General features: G+C 48.6%; 10 non-coding genes across 10 annotated transcripts; all 10 read left to right on the top strand.

The window, feature by feature from the left end:
* Positions 1 to 1496: 1496 nt before the first annotated feature.
* Positions 1497 to 1568, top strand: TRNAP-AGG (transfer RNA proline (anticodon AGG)). The gene has a single exon. It is a non-coding gene; the product is annotated as a tRNA-Pro (tRNA).
* Positions 1569 to 2336: 768 nt separating this feature from the next.
* Positions 2337 to 2448, top strand: TRNAL-CAA (transfer RNA leucine (anticodon CAA)). The gene is made up of 2 exons: positions 2337 to 2374; positions 2403 to 2448. It is a non-coding gene; the product is annotated as a tRNA-Leu (tRNA).
* A 2633-nt stretch (positions 2449 to 5081) lies between these two features.
* On the top strand, positions 5082 to 5153 carry TRNAP-AGG (transfer RNA proline (anticodon AGG)). The gene has a single exon. It is a non-coding gene; the product is annotated as a tRNA-Pro (tRNA).
* A 768-nt stretch (positions 5154 to 5921) lies between these two features.
* Positions 5922 to 6033, top strand: TRNAL-CAA (transfer RNA leucine (anticodon CAA)). The gene is made up of 2 exons: positions 5922 to 5959; positions 5988 to 6033. It is a non-coding gene; the product is annotated as a tRNA-Leu (tRNA).
* Positions 6034 to 8666: 2633 nt separating this feature from the next.
* Positions 8667 to 8738, top strand: TRNAP-AGG (transfer RNA proline (anticodon AGG)). Its single transcript has one exon. It is a non-coding gene; the product is annotated as a tRNA-Pro (tRNA).
* Positions 8739 to 9506: 768 nt separating this feature from the next.
* TRNAL-CAA (transfer RNA leucine (anticodon CAA)) lies at positions 9507 to 9618 on the top strand. The gene is made up of 2 exons: positions 9507 to 9544; positions 9573 to 9618. It is a non-coding gene; the product is annotated as a tRNA-Leu (tRNA).
* Positions 9619 to 12251: 2633 nt separating this feature from the next.
* Positions 12252 to 12323, top strand: TRNAP-AGG (transfer RNA proline (anticodon AGG)). The gene has a single exon. It is a non-coding gene; the product is annotated as a tRNA-Pro (tRNA).
* A 768-nt stretch (positions 12324 to 13091) lies between these two features.
* On the top strand, positions 13092 to 13203 carry TRNAL-CAA (transfer RNA leucine (anticodon CAA)). The gene is made up of 2 exons: positions 13092 to 13129; positions 13158 to 13203. It is a non-coding gene; the product is annotated as a tRNA-Leu (tRNA).
* A 2633-nt stretch (positions 13204 to 15836) lies between these two features.
* On the top strand, positions 15837 to 15908 carry TRNAP-AGG (transfer RNA proline (anticodon AGG)). Its single transcript has one exon. It is a non-coding gene; the product is annotated as a tRNA-Pro (tRNA).
* Positions 15909 to 16676: 768 nt separating this feature from the next.
* TRNAL-CAA (transfer RNA leucine (anticodon CAA)) lies at positions 16677 to 16788 on the top strand. The gene is made up of 2 exons: positions 16677 to 16714; positions 16743 to 16788. It is a non-coding gene; the product is annotated as a tRNA-Leu (tRNA).
* Positions 16789 to 18129: the final 1341 nt, after the last annotated feature.

Here is an 18129-nt window from a genome sequence, read left to right as displayed (position 1 = left end):
GAGATTTCTTTGCAACTGCTTTTCTGTGCTGGAGCAGCAGTGCTCGTAGGAACATTAAATGCACAGTGCTTCTCCATGGTAATTTCGGGTCCAGTTCTGAAATCACCTCTTGGAATGAAAGTGATCCCAGTTCCTTTCTTCCAAGGGAAGAGATTGTGTTCCGGAAGGCTCAGCTTTGAGCGTCATGAACATTGGCCCTCATCCTTGCATCCCAGTCCAATGCATAGCCACATAAAGCAAGCAGGTGTGTCTGTTTCCATAGTGTGGTGGTTCCAGTACAATGCATAGCCACATGAAGCAAGACGGCAAGTGTGTCTGCTTGTGTAGTGTAGTGGTTATCATGCGCACCTCACATGCGAAAGGTCCCTGGTTCGAGTCGCTGGGCTTTTTCACAGTATTTGCATTTCCTGCCTCACCTGACAGGCAAGCTGAGATAAAAGAGACTGTGTCTATCCCTCACCATCGTGAGGTACTACGCTCCTGGGGCATCTGTCACAGCTCACCAAGAGGAGTTGCGCCAGCTTACGGCAGTCAGTTGCTCACTGTTTGACCTTTGCAATGAAGCCTGAGCCTACAGCATTCAAGCCAGCCAAGGAAGGAAGGTACGAGAGCGAAAATAGCTTTCCTGCCCTCACCAAGAACACACACCTTGAGCAAATAAAGTGCCAGACTTACAAGGCCCTATCGCCACCGGAGCATCACTTTTAGTGACGCCCCGGTGGCACTATGCACTGCGCGGTATTTACAAGATGGCGTTCAGCCACATTTTGTGGCTTAACACCACCTTGTAAATACGGCCCCTTAGCACGCAGCGCGTTCCCTGGAAGGGGCGTGCAATGGGTGTTGTTGGGAGTGTGCCACAGCAACACCATAGCATTTTGATGCTGCTCCAGATTTAGGAGTTGGCGTAAATCTGCGTCAGCGCCAAAATCCAACGCCATCCCAGGGGTGTCGTTAGAGTGGCGCACTGAGGAGAAATGTTTTCATTTCTCCTTGTTTTTGCTCTTGCTATGTGTGATGCATTCTGCAGCACACATAGAAGTAAGAGCAAATCACCATTGAAGATTTTTTTTTTGGGCAGGAAGGTGTCCCTTCCTGCACAAAAACAATTTCCCCCTCAACGCAGTCATCCTTGTACCATGGTGCAAGAACGGCTGCGTTGGCGCTCAGCAGCTAATTTAGAGCTGGCGCAGGGGGAAGCACAGGGGTGCGCTGTATTCTACTAAATACGGCGCTTTCCTGCATTTTGAAAATGACGGCACGTGGGGCTTGCAAATTTGGCACAGCGTCGCGCTTAGTCATTTTCTTGTAAATCTGGGCCAAAATGTCTAAAGGATAGAGGCTTTTTATGTCATGTTCGATGAAGACCATGCAAATGACTCTAGTCGTACTGCAAAAGAGAGCACCATGTGCAGTTTCTTGCTTTGGGATGTAGTCTCCCACTCTCTGTCACCAATCCTCCGAGCAGGGTCGGAGCCGTTGCATTTCTGTGCCCAGGCTCGTTGGTCTAGGGGTATGATTCTCGCTTAGGGTGCGAGAGGTCCCGGGTTCAAATCCCGGACGAGCCCATTTTAGCGGAAAACAATCAAATCCTGCTCAAAATACACAACCCCTCAACATTTCTCATTTTACTCGAAGCATTGTTGCGCAAAACATATTTTTTGCCTAAGGCGAAAAATGGATTACAATGCCTTGGCTTCCTTCCTGCTTGCTCTCAGTGCGCCCTGTGTGATGATTTCACAGGCTCTCCTTCCTGGCATTTAGGCATCAGATATTTGTCTGTCTCTGCCCGTAGCTATGGGATTTTTCAGGACGTCTGAGTGTATGCATGCTGGCCGACACCGCTGCAATTTTCACACTTACCCCTCGCATTCCGAGCAACTGCTGATAAAGTATAGAGGAAATCGTGCAAACATATGAGGGGAACTGTGCTCCTTCAGTCAAATCAGCAAGCTTGTTTCTGTAGTGTAGTGGTTATCACGTTCGCCTCACACGCGAAAAGTCCCCGGTTTGAGACCGGGCAGAAACACTTGGCAGCAGCAGCTTTTGTGTTTGCTCCCTAAAACCTCAGTCTCTCTCAATGCACACTTAGACAGAAATGACCTTTAAAAACTTGTGACCTGTGTAAAACGTGCTTTACTATTGCAGGACGCTAAAAAGTTATCTGCATCCCTCGGTGGTCGTGCATGTGCATTGTTTCTTGTTCTGTTTTTTTTTTTTTTTCTTGGCCATGTTATATTGTGGGGCCTTTAAAGCTGTGACTTTGATAGGAACATTGCAAGCGGCAAAATCAACAAGTGCAGACTGAAGAGTCCGACCTGCACACTGTTTTGGCTGTCAGGATGGCCGAGTGGTCTAAGGCGCCAGACTCAAGAGAGCTTGATCTTCAGTGAAGCTGAGCCTTCTGGTCTCTTCATGGAGGCGTGGGTTCAAATCCCACTTCTGACAGGTGTATTTTCTTCCCTTAAATCTTGCTCTGCTTGCAGAGCCAGCTCCTCAGACCACTATCTTTGGAAGCTGCTGTGGCATGTGAGGAGAAATCCACCAACCCATCGGCTGGGCCCTCAATCAAAATTCTGTGTATTACTGGAAGGGGCGTCTCAGGCACACCTTCTGTTAGAGCTGCACTTTATGACAGTAACTACCATGCTGGTTTCTACTTAAACAGTTGATTCTATCGTTTGAAGTGAGGCTCTCCTGCCACCTTTTGGGCAAAGAAGACTCTGCCCCTGCAACAACACAGGCAGACAAGCTCAAACTAGGTTTCTTGGTTAGGTGGGCGGAGCATATTGGCAATGGTGCCTCCTCGTGACTTGCAATTTACATGAAGAAGACAGAGAGGCAGCTGGGAGTAGGCAGTACCCATGAACCCCTGAACACTGTCTTGCGACTAGCACACAATTCTGAAATGAGGCGGGGGAAAGGAGGTGATTTCCCCATCAAGGGCCATTCCGGGAAATCAGCCACCCTGCGTCTCCCAGGTGAGTGTTTCAGGCCTATGAGCCACTAATATAAATCTCGCCTGATCGAGCCTGATTGAGCGCTGACCGAGCAAGTGTGCTTGAATCCAAGAGGCATGCTCCTCTGGCTCAAGAGCTAGCAGGCCCTTCAGTGCTTCTGGTTGGGAAATCTAAGGTGCAAGGGTCCATGACTAGCAGCGGGTTACAACTACCAGAAAGGGTCTGCTTTTCACATCAGTCCCCTAGTTCAGCTCACTGGCACAGGGCATTTTGACTACCTCTTGCCTTGCTAGAGACAAACAAAAAATCCTTGACAGAAAACATTAATTGCTATGGCACGCTTAGAGAGAGAGAGAGCCTCCAAATGGCCCTGCTTTTCTGAAAGACGCTTCAGAAGATGTTTCAAATTACTATGCAGCGGCAGTCTAGTTGGTATAGGGGTATGATTCTCGCTTCGGGTGTGAGAGGACCTCGGTTCAAATCCCAGACAAACCCCTACCTTTATAGGTTCAGTCTGTGTTTTAAACAGGAGTATTTCTGCTTTTCACTCTTGTAAGATGTCATGTTGCAATGCAATACATGCTTTATACTGGCGTCGAGACGGTCCAGCATCATGAAGGTATGCGAGATTTCTTTGCAACTGCTTTTCTGTGCTGGAGCAGCAGTGCTCGTAGGAACATTAAATGCACAGTGCTTCTCCATGGTAATTTCGGGTCCAGTTCTGAAATCACCTCTTGGAATGAAAGTGATCCCAGTTCCTTTCTTCCAAGGGAAGAGATTGTGTTCCGGAAGGCTCAGCTTTGAGCGTCATGAACATTGGCCCTCATCCTTGCATCCCAGTCCAATGCATAGCCACATAAAGCAAGCAGGTGTGTCTGTTTCCATAGTGTGGTGGTTCCAGTACAATGCATAGCCACATGAAGCAAGCCGGCAAGTGTGTCTGCTTGTGTAGTGTAGTGGTTATCATGCGCACCTCACATGCGAAAGGTCCCTGGTTCGAGTCGCTGGGCTTTTTCACAGTATTTGCATTTCCTGCCTCACCTGACAGGCAAGCTGAGATAAAAGAGACTGTGTCTATCCCTCACCATCGTGAGGTACTACGCTCCTGGGGCATCTGTCACAGCTCACCAAGAGGAGTTGCGCCAGCTTACGGCAGTCAGTTGCTCACTGTTTGACCTTTGCAATGAAGCCTGAGCCTACAGCATTCAAGCCAGCCAAGGAAGGAAGGTACGAGAGCGAAAATAGCTTTCCTGCCCTCACCAAGAACACACACCTTGAGCAAATAAAGTGCCAGACTTACAAGGCCCTATCGCCACCGGAGCATCACTTTTAGTGACGCCCCGGTGGCACTATGCACTGCGCGGTATTTACAAGATGGCGTTCAGCCACATTTTGTGGCTTAACACCACCTTGTAAATACGGCCCCTTAGCACGCAGCGCGTTCCCTGGAAGGGGCGTGCAATGGGTGTTGTTGGGAGTGTGCCACAGCAACACCATAGCATTTTGATGCTGCTCCAGATTTAGGAGTTGGCGTAAATCTGCGTCAGCGCCAAAATCCAACGCCATCCCAGGGGTGTCGTTAGAGTGGCGCACTGAGGAGAAATGTTTTCATTTCTCCTTGTTTTTGCTCTTGCTATGTGTGATGCATTCTGCAGCACACATAGAAGTAAGAGCAAATCACCATTGAAGATTTTTTTTTGGGGCAGGAAGGTGTCCCTTCCTGCACAAAAACAATTTCCCCCTCAACGCAGTCATCCTTGTACCATGGTGCAAGAACGGCTGCGTTGGCGCTCAGCAGCTAATTTAGAGCTGGCGCAGGGGGAAGCACAGGGGTGCGCTGTATTCTACTAAATACGGCGCTTTCCTGCATTTTGAAAATGACGGCACGTGGGGCTTGCAAATTTGGCACAGCGTCGCGCTTAGTCATTTTCTTGTAAATCTGGGCCAAAATGTCTAAAGGATAGAGGCTTTTTATGTCATGTTCGATGAAGACCATGCAAATGACTCTAGTCGTACTGCAAAAGAGAGCACCATGTGCAGTTTCTTGCTTTGGGATGTAGTCTCCCACTCTCTGTCACCAATCCTCCGAGCAGGGTCGGAGCCGTTGCATTTCTGTGCCCAGGCTCGTTGGTCTAGGGGTATGATTCTCGCTTAGGGTGCGAGAGGTCCCGGGTTCAAATCCCGGACGAGCCCATTTTAGCGGAAAACAATCAAATCCTGCTCAAAATACACAACCCCTCAACATTTCTCATTTTACTCGAAGCATTGTTGCGCAAAACATATTTTTTGCCTAAGGCGAAAAATGGATTACAATGCCTTGGCTTCCTTCCTGCTTGCTCTCAGTGCGCCCTGTGTGATGATTTCACAGGCTCTCCTTCCTGGCATTTAGGCATCAGATATTTGTCTGTCTCTGCCCGTAGCTATGGGATTTTTCAGGACGTCTGAGTGTATGCATGCTGGCCGACACCGCTGCAATTTTCACACTTACCCCTCGCATTCCGAGCAACTGCTGATAAAGTATAGAGGAAATCGTGCAAACATATGAGGGGAACTGTGCTCCTTCAGTCAAATCAGCAAGCTTGTTTCTGTAGTGTAGTGGTTATCACGTTCGCCTCACACGCGAAAAGTCCCCGGTTTGAGACCGGGCAGAAACACTTGGCAGCAGCAGCTTTTGTGTTTGCTCCCTAAAACCTCAGTCTCTCTCAATGCACACTTAGACAGAAATGACCTTTAAAAACTTGTGACCTGTGTAAAACGTGCTTTACTATTGCAGGACGCTAAAAAGTTATCTGCATCCCTCGGTGGTCGTGCATGTGCATTGTTTCTTGTTCTGTTTTTTTTTTTTTTTCTTGGCCATGTTATATTGTGGGGCCTTTAAAGCTGTGACTTTGATAGGAACATTGCAAGCGGCAAAATCAACAAGTGCAGACTGAAGAGTCCGACCTGCACACTGTTTTGGCTGTCAGGATGGCCGAGTGGTCTAAGGCGCCAGACTCAAGAGAGCTTGATCTTCAGTGAAGCTGAGCCTTCTGGTCTCTTCATGGAGGCGTGGGTTCAAATCCCACTTCTGACAGGTGTATTTTCTTCCCTTAAATCTTGCTCTGCTTGCAGAGCCAGCTCCTCAGACCACTATCTTTGGAAGCTGCTGTGGCATGTGAGGAGAAATCCACCAACCCATCGGCTGGGCCCTCAATCAAAATTCTGTGTATTACTGGAAGGGGCGTCTCAGGCACACCTTCTGTTAGAGCTGCACTTTATGACAGTAACTACCATGCTGGTTTCTACTTAAGCAGTTGATTCTATCGTTTGAAGTGAGGCTCTCCTGCCACCTTTTGGGCAAAGAAGACTCTGCCCCTGCAACAACACAGGCAGACAAGCTCAAACTAGGTTTCTTGGTTAGGTGGGCGGAGCATATTGGCAATGGTGCCTCCTCGTGACTTGCAATTTACATGAAGAAGACAGAGAGGCAGCTGGGAGTAGGCAGTACCCATGAACCCCTGAACACTGTCTTGCGACTAGCACACAATTCTGAAATGAGGCGGGGGAAAGGAGGTGATTTCCCCATCAAGGGCCATTCCGGGAAATCAGCCACCCTGCGTCTCCCAGGTGAGTGTTTCAGGCCTATGAGCCACTAATATAAATCTCGCCTGATCGAGCCTGATTGAGCGCTGACCGAGCAAGTGTGCTTGAATCCAAGAGGCATGCTCCTCTGGCTCAAGAGCTAGCAGGCCCTTCAGTGCTTCTGGTTGGGAAATCTAAGGTGCAAGGGTCCATGACTAGCAGCGGGTTACAACTACCAGAAAGGGTCTGCTTTTCACATCAGTCCCCTAGTTCAGCTCACTGGCACAGGGCATTTTGACTACCTCTTGCCTTGCTAGAGACAAACAAAAAATCCTTGACAGAAAACATTAATTGCTATGGCACGCTTAGAGAGAGAGAGAGCCTCCAAATGGCCCTGCTTTTCTGAAAGACGCTTCAGAAGATGTTTCAAATGACTATGCAGCGGCAGTCTAGTTGGTATAGGGGTATGATTCTCGCTTCGGGTGTGAGAGGACCTCGGTTCAAATCCCAGACAAACCCCTACCTTTATAGGTTCAGTCTGTGTTTTAAACAGGAGTATTTCTGCTTTTCACTCTTGTAAGATGTCATGTTGCAATGCAATACATGCTTTATACTGGCGTCGAGACGGTCCAGCATCATGAAGGTATGCGAGATTTCTTTGCAACTGCTTTTCTGTGCTGGAGCAGCAGTGCTCGTAGGAACATTAAATGCACAGTGCTTCTCCATGGTAATTTCGGGTCCAGTTCTGAAATCACCTCTTGGAATGAAAGTGATCCCAGTTCCTTTCTTCCAAGGGAAGAGATTGTGTTCCGGAAGGCTCAGCTTTGAGCGTCATGAACATTGGCCCTCATCCTTGCATCCCAGTCCAATGCATAGCCACATAAAGCAAGCAGGTGTGTCTGTTTCCATAGTGTGGTGGTTCCAGTACAATGCATAGCCACATGAAGCAAGCCGGCAAGTGTGTCTGCTTGTGTAGTGTAGTGGTTATCATGCGCACCTCACATGCGAAAGGTCCCTGGTTCGAGTCGCTGGGCTTTTTCACAGTATTTGCATTTCCTGCCTCACCTGACAGGCAAGCTGAGATAAAAGAGACTGTGTCTATCCCTCACCATCGTGAGGTACTACGCTCCTGGGGCATCTGTCACAGCTCACCAAGAGGAGTTGCGCCAGCTTACGGCAGTCAGTTGCTCACTGTTTGACCTTTGCAATGAAGCCTGAGCCTACAGCATTCAAGCCAGCCAAGGAAGGAAGGTACGAGAGCGAAAATAGCTTTCCTGCCCTCACCAAGAACACACACCTTGAGCAAATAAAGTGCCAGACTTACAAGGCCCTATCGCCACCGGAGCATCACTTTTAGTGACGCCCCGGTGGCACTATGCACTGCGCGGTATTTACAAGATGGCGTTCAGCCACATTTTGTGGCTTAACACCACCTTGTAAATACGGCCCCTTAGCACGCAGCGCGTTCCCTGGAAGGGGCGTGCAATGGGTGTTGTTGGGAGTGTGCCACAGCAACACCATAGCATTTTGATGCTGCTCCAGATTTAGGAGTTGGCGTAAATCTGCGTCAGCGCCAAAATCCAACGCCATCCCAGGGGTGTCGTTAGAGTGGCGCACTGAGGAGAAATGTTTTCATTTCTCCTTGTTTTTGCTCTTGCTATGTGTGATGCATTCTGCAGCACACATAGAAGTAAGAGCAAATCACCATTGAAGATTTTTTTTTTGGGCAGGAAGGTGTCCCTTCCTGCACAAAAACAATTTCCCCCTCAACGCAGTCATCCTTGTACCATGGTGCAAGAACGGCTGCGTTGGCGCTCAGCAGCTAATTTAGAGCTGGCGCAGGGGGAAGCACAGGGGTGCGCTGTATTCTACTAAATACGGCGCTTTCCTGCATTTTGAAAATGACGGCACGTGGGGCTTGCAAATTTGGCACAGCGTCGCGCTTAGTCATTTTCTTGTAAATCTGGGCCAAAATGTCTAAAGGATAGAGGCTTTTTATGTCATGTTCGATGAAGACCATGCAAATGACTCTAGTCGTACTGCAAAAGAGAGCACCATGTGCAGTTTCTTGCTTTGGGATGTAGTCTCCCACTCTCTGTCACCAATCCTCCGAGCAGGGTCGGAGCCGTTGCATTTCTGTGCCCAGGCTCGTTGGTCTAGGGGTATGATTCTCGCTTAGGGTGCGAGAGGTCCCGGGTTCAAATCCCGGACGAGCCCATTTTAGCGGAAAACAATCAAATCCTGCTCAAAATACACAACCCCTCAACATTTCTCATTTTACTCGAAGCATTGTTGCGCAAAACATATTTTTTGCCTAAGGCGAAAAATGGATTACAATGCCTTGGCTTCCTTCCTGCTTGCTCTCAGTGCGCCCTGTGTGATGATTTCACAGGCTCTCCTTCCTGGCATTTAGGCATCAGATATTTGTCTGTCTCTGCCCGTAGCTATGGGATTTTTCAGGACGTCTGAGTGTATGCATGCTGGCCGACACCGCTGCAATTTTCACACTTACCCCTCGCATTCCGAGCAACTGCTGATAAAGTATAGAGGAAATCGTGCAAACATATGAGGGGAACTGTGCTCCTTCAGTCAAATCAGCAAGCTTGTTTCTGTAGTGTAGTGGTTATCACGTTCGCCTCACACGCGAAAAGTCCCCGGTTTGAGACCGGGCAGAAACACTTGGCAGCAGCAGCTTTTGTGTTTGCTCCCTAAAACCTCAGTCTCTCTCAATGCACACTTAGACAGAAATGACCTTTAAAAACTTGTGACCTGTGTAAAACGTGCTTTACTATTGCAGGACGCTAAAAAGTTATCTGCATCCCTCGGTGGTCGTGCATGTGCATTGTTTCTTGTTCTGTTTTTTTTTTTTTTTCTTGGCCATGTTATATTGTGGGGCCTTTAAAGCTGTGACTTTGATAGGAACATTGCAAGCGGCAAAATCAACAAGTGCAGACTGAAGAGTCCGACCTGCACACTGTTTTGGCTGTCAGGATGGCCGAGTGGTCTAAGGCGCCAGACTCAAGAGAGCTTGATCTTCAGTGAAGCTGAGCCTTCTGGTCTCTTCATGGAGGCGTGGGTTCAAATCCCACTTCTGACAGGTGTATTTTCTTCCCTTAAATCTTGCTCTGCTTGCAGAGCCAGCTCCTCAGACCACTATCTTTGGAAGCTGCTGTGGCATGTGAGGAGAAATCCACCAACCCATCGGCTGGGCCCTCAATCAAAATTCTGTGTATTACTGGAAGGGGCGTCTCAGGCACACCTTCTGTTAGAGCTGCACTTTATGACAGTAACTACCATGCTGGTTTCTACTTAAACAGTTGATTCTATCGTTTGAAGTGAGGCTCTCCTGCCACCTTTTGGGCAAAGAAGACTCTGCCCCTGCAACAACACAGGCAGACAAGCTCAAACTAGGTTTCTTGGTTAGGTGGGCGGAGCATATTGGCAATGGTGCCTCCTCGTGACTTGCAATTTACATGAAGAAGACAGAGAGGCAGCTGGGAGTAGGCAGTACCCATGAACCCCTGAACACTGTCTTGCGACTAGCACACAATTCTGAAATGAGGCGGGGGAAAGGAGGTGATTTCCCCATCAAGGGCCATTCCGGGAAATCAGCCACCCTGCGTCTCCCAGGTGAGTGTTTCAGGCCTATGAGCCACTAATATAAATCTCGCCTGATCGAGCCTGATTGAGCGCTGACCGAGCAAGTGTGCTTGAATCCAAGAGGCATGCTCCTCTGGCTCAAGAGCTAGCAGGCCCTTCAGTGCTTCTGGTTGGGAAATCTAAGGTGCAAGGGTCCATGACTAGCAGCGGGTTACAACTACCAGAAAGGGTCTGCTTTTCACATCAGTCCCCTAGTTCAGCTCACTGGCACAGGGCATTTTGACTACCTCTTGCCTTGCTAGAGACAAACAAAAAATCCTTGACAGAAAACATTAATTGCTATGGCACGCTTAGAGAGAGAGAGAGCCTCCAAATGGCCCTGCTTTTCTGAAAGACGCTTCAGAAGATGTTTCAAATGACTATGCAGCGGCAGTCTAGTTGGTATAGGGGTATGATTCTCGCTTCGGGTGTGAGAGGACCTCGGTTCAAATCCCAGACAAACCCCTACCTTTATAGGTTCAGTCTGTGTTTTAAACAGGAGTATTTCTGCTTTTCACTCTTGTAAGATGTCATGTTGCAATGCAATACATGCTTTATACTGGCGTCGAGACGGTCCAGCATCATGAAGGTATGCGAGATTTCTTTGCAACTGCTTTTCTGTGCTGGAGCAGCAGTGCTCGTAGGAACATTAAATGCACAGTGCTTCTCCATGGTAATTTCGGGTCCAGTTCTGAAATCACCTCTTGGAATGAAAGTGATCCCAGTTCCTTTCTTCCAAGGGAAGAGATTGTGTTCCGGAAGGCTCAGCTTTGAGCGTCATGAACATTGGCCCTCATCCTTGCATCCCAGTCCAATGCATAGCCACATAAAGCAAGCAGGTGTGTCTGTTTCCATAGTGTGGTGGTTCCAGTACAATGCATAGCCACATGAAGCAAGCCGGCAAGTGTGTCTGCTTGTGTAGTGTAGTGGTTATCATGCGCACCTCACATGCGAAAGGTCCCTGGTTCGAGTCGCTGGGCTTTTTCACAGTATTTGCATTTCCTGCCTCACCTGACAGGCAAGCTGAGATAAAAGAGACTGTGTCTATCCCTCACCATCGTGAGGTACTACGCTCCTGGGGCATCTGTCACAGCTCACCAAGAGGAGTTGCGCCAGCTTACGGCAGTCAGTTGCTCACTGTTTGACCTTTGCAATGAAGCCTGAGCCTACAGCATTCAAGCCAGCCAAGGAAGGAAGGTACGAGAGCGAAAATAGCTTTCCTGCCCTCACCAAGAACACACACCTTGAGCAAATAAAGTGCCAGACTTACAAGGCCCTATCGCCACCGGAGCATCACTTTTAGTGACGCCCCGGTGGCACTATGCACTGCGCGGTATTTACAAGATGGCGTTCAGCCACATTTTGTGGCTTAACACCACCTTGTAAATACGGCCCCTTAGCACGCAGCGCGTTCCCTGGAAGGGGCGTGCAATGGGTGTTGTTGGGAGTGTGCCACAGCAACACCATAGCATTTTGATGCTGCTCCAGATTTAGGAGTTGGCGTAAATCTGCGTCAGCGCCAAAATCCAACGCCATCCCAGGGGTGTCGTTAGAGTGGCGCACTGAGGAGAAATGTTTTCATTTCTCCTTGTTTTTGCTCTTGCTATGTGTGATGCATTCTGCAGCACACATAGAAGTAAGAGCAAATCACCATTGAAGATTTTTTTTTTGGGCAGGAAGGTGTCCCTTCCTGCACAAAAACAATTTCCCCCTCAACGCAGTCATCCTTGTACCATGGTGCAAGAACGGCTGCGTTGGCGCTCAGCAGCTAATTTAGAGCTGGCGCAGGGGGAAGCACAGGGGTGCGCTGTATTCTACTAAATACGGCGCTTTCCTGCATTTTGAAAATGACGGCACGTGGGGCTTGCAAATTTGGCACAGCGTCGCGCTTAGTCATTTTCTTGTAAATCTGGGCCAAAATGTCTAAAGGATAGAGGCTTTTTATGTCATGTTCGATGAAGACCATGCAAATGACTCTAGTCGTACTGCAAAAGAGAGCACCATGTGCAGTTTCTTGCTTTGGGATGTAGTCTCCCACTCTCTGTCACCAATCCTCCAAGCAGGGTCGGAGCCGTTGCATTTCTGTGCCCAGGCTCGTTGGTCTAGGGGTATGATTCTCGCTTAGGGTGCGAGAGGTCCCGGGTTCAAATCCCGGACGAGCCCATTTTAGCGGAAAACAATCAAATCCTGCTCAAAATACACAACCCCTCAACATTTCTCATTTTACTCGAAGCATTGTTGCGCAAAACATATTTTTTGCCTAAGGCGAAAAATGGATTACAATGCCTTGGCTTCCTTCCTGCTTGCTCTCAGTGCGCCCTGTGTGATGATTTCACAGGCTCTCCTTCCTGGCATTTAGGCATCAGATATTTGTCTGTCTCTGCCCGTAGCTATGGGATTTTTCAGGACGTCTGAGTGTATGCATGCTGGCCGACACCGCTGCAATTTTCACACTTACCCCTCGCATTCCGAGCAACTGCTGATAAAGTATAGAGGAAATCGTGCAAACATATGAGGGGAACTGTGCTCCTTCAGTCAAATCAGCAAGCTTGTTTCTGTAGTGTAGTGGTTATCACGTTCGCCTCACACGCGAAAAGTCCCCGGTTTGAGACCGGGCAGAAACACTTGGCAGCAGCAGCTTTTGTGTTTGCTCCCTAAAACCTCAGTCTCTCTCAATGCACACTTAGACAGAAATGACCTTTAAAAACTTGTGACCTGTGTAAAACGTGCTTTACTATTGCAGGACGCTAAAAAGTTATCTGCATCCCTCGGTGGTCGTGCATGTGCATTGTTTCTTGTTCTGTTTTTTTTTTTTTTTCTTGGCCATGTTATATTGTGGGGCCTTTAAAGCTGTGACTTTGATAGGAACATTGCAAGCGGCAAAATCAACAAGTGCAGACTGAAGAGTCCGACCTGCACACTGTTTTGGCTGTCAGGATGGCCGAGTGGTCTAAGGCGCCAGACTCAAGAGAGCTTGATCTTCAGTGAAGCTGAGCCTTCTGGTCTCTTCATGGAGGCGTGGGTTCAAATCCCACTTCTGACAGGTGTATTTTCTTCCCTTAAATCTTGCTCTGCTTGCAGAGCCAGCTCCTCAGACCACTATCTTTGGAAGCTGCTGTGGCATGTGAGGAGAAATCCACCAACCCATCGGCTGGGCCCTCAATCAAAATTCTGTGTATTACTGGAAGGGGCGTCTCAGGCACACCTTCTGTTAGAGCTGCACTTTATGACAGTAACTACCATGCTGGTTTCTACTTAAGCAGTTGATTCTATCGTTTGAAGTGAGGCTCTCCTGCCACCTTTTGGGCAAAGAAGACTCTGCCCCTGCAACAACACAGGCAGACAAGCTCAAACTAGGTTTCTTGGTTAGGTGGGCGGAGCATATTGGCAATGGTGCCTCCTCGTGACTTGCAATTTACATGAAGAAGACAGAGAGGCAGCTGGGAGTAGGCAGTACCCATGAACCCCTGAACACTGTCTTGCGACTAGCACACAATTCTGAAATGAGGCGGGGGAAAGGAGGTGATTTCCCCATCAAGGGCCATTCCGGGAAATCAGCCACCCTGCGTCTCCCAGGTGAGTGTTTCAGGCCTATGAGCCACTAATATAAATCTCGCCTGATCGAGCCTGATTGAGCGCTGACCGAGCAAGTGTGCTTGAATCCAAGAGGCATGCTCCTCTGGCTCAAGAGCTAGCAGGCCCTTCAGTGCTTCTGGTTGGGAAATCTAAGGTGCAAGGGTCCATGACTAGCAGCGGGTTACAACTACCAGAAAGGGTCTGCTTTTCACATCAGTCCCCTAGTTCAGCTCACTGGCACAGGGCATTTTGACTACCTCTTGCCTTGCTAGAGACAAACAAAAAATCCTTGACAGAAAACATTAATTGCTATGGCACGCTTAGAGAGAGAGAGAGCCTCCAAATGGCCCTGCTTTTCTGAAAGACGCTTCAGAAGATGTTTCAAATGACTATGCAGCGGCAGTCTAGTTGGTATAGGGGTATGATTCTCGCTTCGGGTGTGAGAGGACCTCGGTTCAAATCCCAGACAAACCCCTACCTTTATAGGTTCAGTCTGTGTTTTAAACAGGAGTATTTCTGCTTTTCACTCTTGTAAGATGTCATGTTGCAATGCAATACATGCTTTATACTGGCGTCGAGACGGTCCAGCATCATGAAGGTATGCGAGATTTCTTTGCAACTGCTTTTCTGTGCTGGAGCAGCAGTGCTCGTAGGAACATTAAATGCACAGTGCTTCTCCATGGTAATTTCGGGTCCAGTTCTGAAATCACCTCTTGGAATGAAAGTGATCCCAGTTCCTTTCTTCCAAGGGAAGAGATTGTGTTCCGGAAGGCTCAGCTTTGAGCGTCATGAACATTGGCCCTCATCCTTGCATCCCAGTCCAATGCATAGCCACATAAAGCAAGCAGGTGTGTCTGTTTCCATAGTGTGGTGGTTCCAGTACAATGCATAGCCACATGAAGCAAGCCGGCGAGTGTGTCTGCTTGTGTAGTGTAGTGGTTATCATGCGCACCTCACATGCGAAAGGTCCCTGGTTCGAGTCGCTGGGCTTTTTCACAGTATTTGCATTTCCTGCCTCACCTGACAGGCAAGCTGAGATAAAAGAGACTGTGTCTATCCCTCACCATCGTGAGGTACTACGCTCCTGGGGCATCTGTCACAGCTCACCAAGAGGAGTTGCGCCAGCTTACGGCAGTCAGTTGCTCACTGTTTGACCTTTGCAATGAAGCCTGAGCCTACAGCATTCAAGCCAGCCAAGGAAGGAAGGTACGAGAGCGAAAATAGCTTTCCTGCCCTCACCAAGAACACACACCTTGAGCAAATAAAGTGCCAGACTTACAAGGCCCTATCGCCACCGGAGCATCACTTTTAGTGACGCCCCGGTGGCACTATGCACTGCGCGGTATTTACAAGATGGCGTTCAGCCACATTTTGAGGCTTAACACCACCTTGTAAATACGGCCCCTTAGCACGCAGCGCGTTCCCTGGAAGGGGCGTGCAATGGGTGTTGTTGGGAGTGTGCCACAGCAACACCATAGCATTTTGATGCTGCTCCAGATTTAGGAGTTGGCGTAAATCTGCGTCAGCGCCAAAATCCAACGCCATCCCAGGGGTGTCGTTAGAGTGGCGCACTGAGGAGAAATGTTTTCATTTCTCCTTGTTTTTGCTCTTGCTATGTGTGATGCATTCTGCAGCACACATAGAAGTAAGAGCAAATCACCATTGAAGATTTTTTTTTTGGGCAGGAAGGTGTCCCTTCCTGCACAAAAACAATTTCCCCCTCAACGCAGTCATCCTTGTACCATGGTGCAAGAACGGCTGCGTTGGCGCTCAGCAGATAATTTAGAGCTGGCGCAGGGGGAAGCACAGGGGTGCGCTGTATTCTACTAAATACGGCGCTTTCCTGCATTTTGAAAATGACGGCACGTGGGGCTTGCAAATTTGGCACAGCGTCGCGCTTAGTCATTTTCTTGTAAATCTGGGCCAAAATGTCTAAAGGATAGAGGCTTTTTATGTCATGTTCGATGAAGACCATGCAAATGACTCTAGTCGTACTGCAAAAGAGAGCACCATGTGCAGTTTCTTGCTTTGGGATGTAGTCTCCCACTCTCTGTCACCAATCCTCCGAGCAGGGTCGGAGCCGTTGCATTTCTGTGCCCAGGCTCGTTGGTCTAGGGGTATGATTCTCGCTTAGGGTGCGAGAGGTCCCGGGTTCAAATCCCGGACGAGCCCATTTTAGCGGAAAACAATCAAATCCTGCTCAAAATACACAACCCCTCAACATTTCTCATTTTACTCGAAGCATTGTTGCGCAAAACATATTTTTTGCCTAAGGCGAAAAATGGATTACAATGCCTTGGCTTCCTTCCTGCTTGCTCTCAGTGCGCCCTGTGTGATGATTTCACAGGCTCTCCTTCCTGGCATTTAGGCATCAGATATTTGTCTGTCTCTGCCCGTAGCTATGGGATTTTTCAGGACGTCTGAGTGTATGCATGCTGGCCGACACCGCTGCAATTTTCACACTTACCCCTCGCATTCCGAGCAACTGCTGATAAAGTATAGAGGAAATCGTGCAAACATATGAGGGGAACTGTGCTCCTTCAGTCAAATCAGCAAGCTTGTTTCTGTAGTGTAGTGGTTATCACGTTCGCCTCACACGCGAAAAGTCCCCGGTTTGAGACCGGGCAGAAACACTTGGCAGCAGCAGCTTTTGTGTTTGCTCCCTAAAACCTCAGTCTCTCTCAATGCACACTTAGACAGAAATGACCTTTAAAAACTTGTGACCTGTGTAAAACGTGCTTTACTATTGCAGGACGCTAAAAAGTTATCTGCATCCCTCGGTGGTCGTGCATGTGCATTGTTTCTTGTTCTGTTTTTTTTTTTTTTTCTTGGCCATGTTATATTGTGGGGCCTTTAAAGCTGTGACTTTGATAGGAACATTGCAAGCGGCAAAATCAACAAGTGCAGACTGAAGAGTCCGACCTGCACACTGTTTTGGCTGTCAGGATGGCCGAGTGGTCTAAGGCGCCAGACTCAAGAGAGCTTGATCTTCAGTGAAGCTGAGCCTTCTGGTCTCTTCATGGAGGCGTGGGTTCAAATCCCACTTCTGACAGGTGTATTTTCTTCCCTTAAATCTTGCTCTGCTTGCAGAGCCAGCTCCTCAGACCACTATCTTTGGAAGCTGCTGTGGCATGTGAGGAGAAATCCACCAACCCATCGGCTGGGCCCTCAATCAAAATTCTGTGTATTACTGGAAGGGGCGTCTCAGGCACACCTTCTGTTAGAGCTGCACTTTATGACAGTAACTACCATGCTGGTTTCTACTTAAGCAGTTGATTCTATCGTTTGAAGTGAGGCTCTCCTGCCACCTTTTGGGCAAAGAAGACTCTGCCCCTGCAACAACACAGGCAGACAAGCTCAAACTAGGTTTCTTGGTTAGGTGGGCGGAGCATATTGGCAATGGTGCCTCCTCGTGACTTGCAATTTACATGAAGAAGACAGAGAGGCAGCTGGGAGTAGGCAGTACCCATGAACCCCTGAACACTGTCTTGCGACTAGCACACAATTCTGAAATGAGGCGGGGGAAAGGAGGTGATTTCCCCATCAAGGGCCATTCCGGGAAATCAGCCACCCTGCGTCTCCCAGGTGAGTGTTTCAGGCCTATGAGCCACTAATATAAATCTCGCCTGATCGAGCCTGATTGAGCGCTGACCGAGCAAGTGTGCTTGAATCCAAGAGGCATGCTCCTCTGGCTCAAGAGCTAGCAGGCCCTTCAGTGCTTCTGGTTGGGAAATCTAAGGTGCAAGGGTCCATGACTAGCAGCGGGTTACAACTACCAGAAAGGGTCTGCTTTTCACATCAGTCCCCTAGTTCAGCTCACTGGCACAGGGCATTTTGACTACCTCTTGCCTTGCTAGAGACAAACAAAAAATCCTTGACAGAAAACATTAATTGCTATGGCACGCTTAGAGAGAGAGAGAGCCTCCAAATGGCCCTGCTTTTCTGAAAGACGCTTCAGAAGATGTTTCAAATGACTATGCAGCGGCAGTCTAGTTGGTATAGGGGTATGATTCTCGCTTTGGGTGTGAGAGGACCTCGGTTCAAATCCCAGACAAACCCCTACCTTTATAGGTTCAGTCTGTGTTTTAAACAGGAGTATTTCTGCTTTTCACTCTTGTAAGATGTCATGTTGCAATGCAATACATGCTTTATACTGGCGTCGAGACGGTCCAGCATCATGAAGGTATGCGAGATTTCTTTGCAACTGCTTTTCTGTGCTGGAGCAGCAGTGCTCGTAGGAACATTAAATGCACAGTGCTTCTCCATGGTAATTTCGGGTCCAGTTCTGAAATCACCTCTTGGAATGAAAGTGATCCCAGTTCCTTTCTTCCAAGGGAAGAGATTGTGTTCCGGAAGGCTCAGCTTTGAGCGTCATGAACATTGGCCCTCATCC

This window comes from Pleurodeles waltl, unplaced genomic scaffold (assembly GCF_031143425.1).
Source record: "Pleurodeles waltl isolate 20211129_DDA unplaced genomic scaffold, aPleWal1.hap1.20221129 scaffold_72, whole genome shotgun sequence".
NCBI lineage: Eukaryota > Metazoa > Chordata > Amphibia > Caudata > Salamandridae > Pleurodeles > Pleurodeles waltl.
Note: the sequence above shows the minus strand (reverse complement) of the source record. Positions and strands in the feature narration are given on the sequence as shown.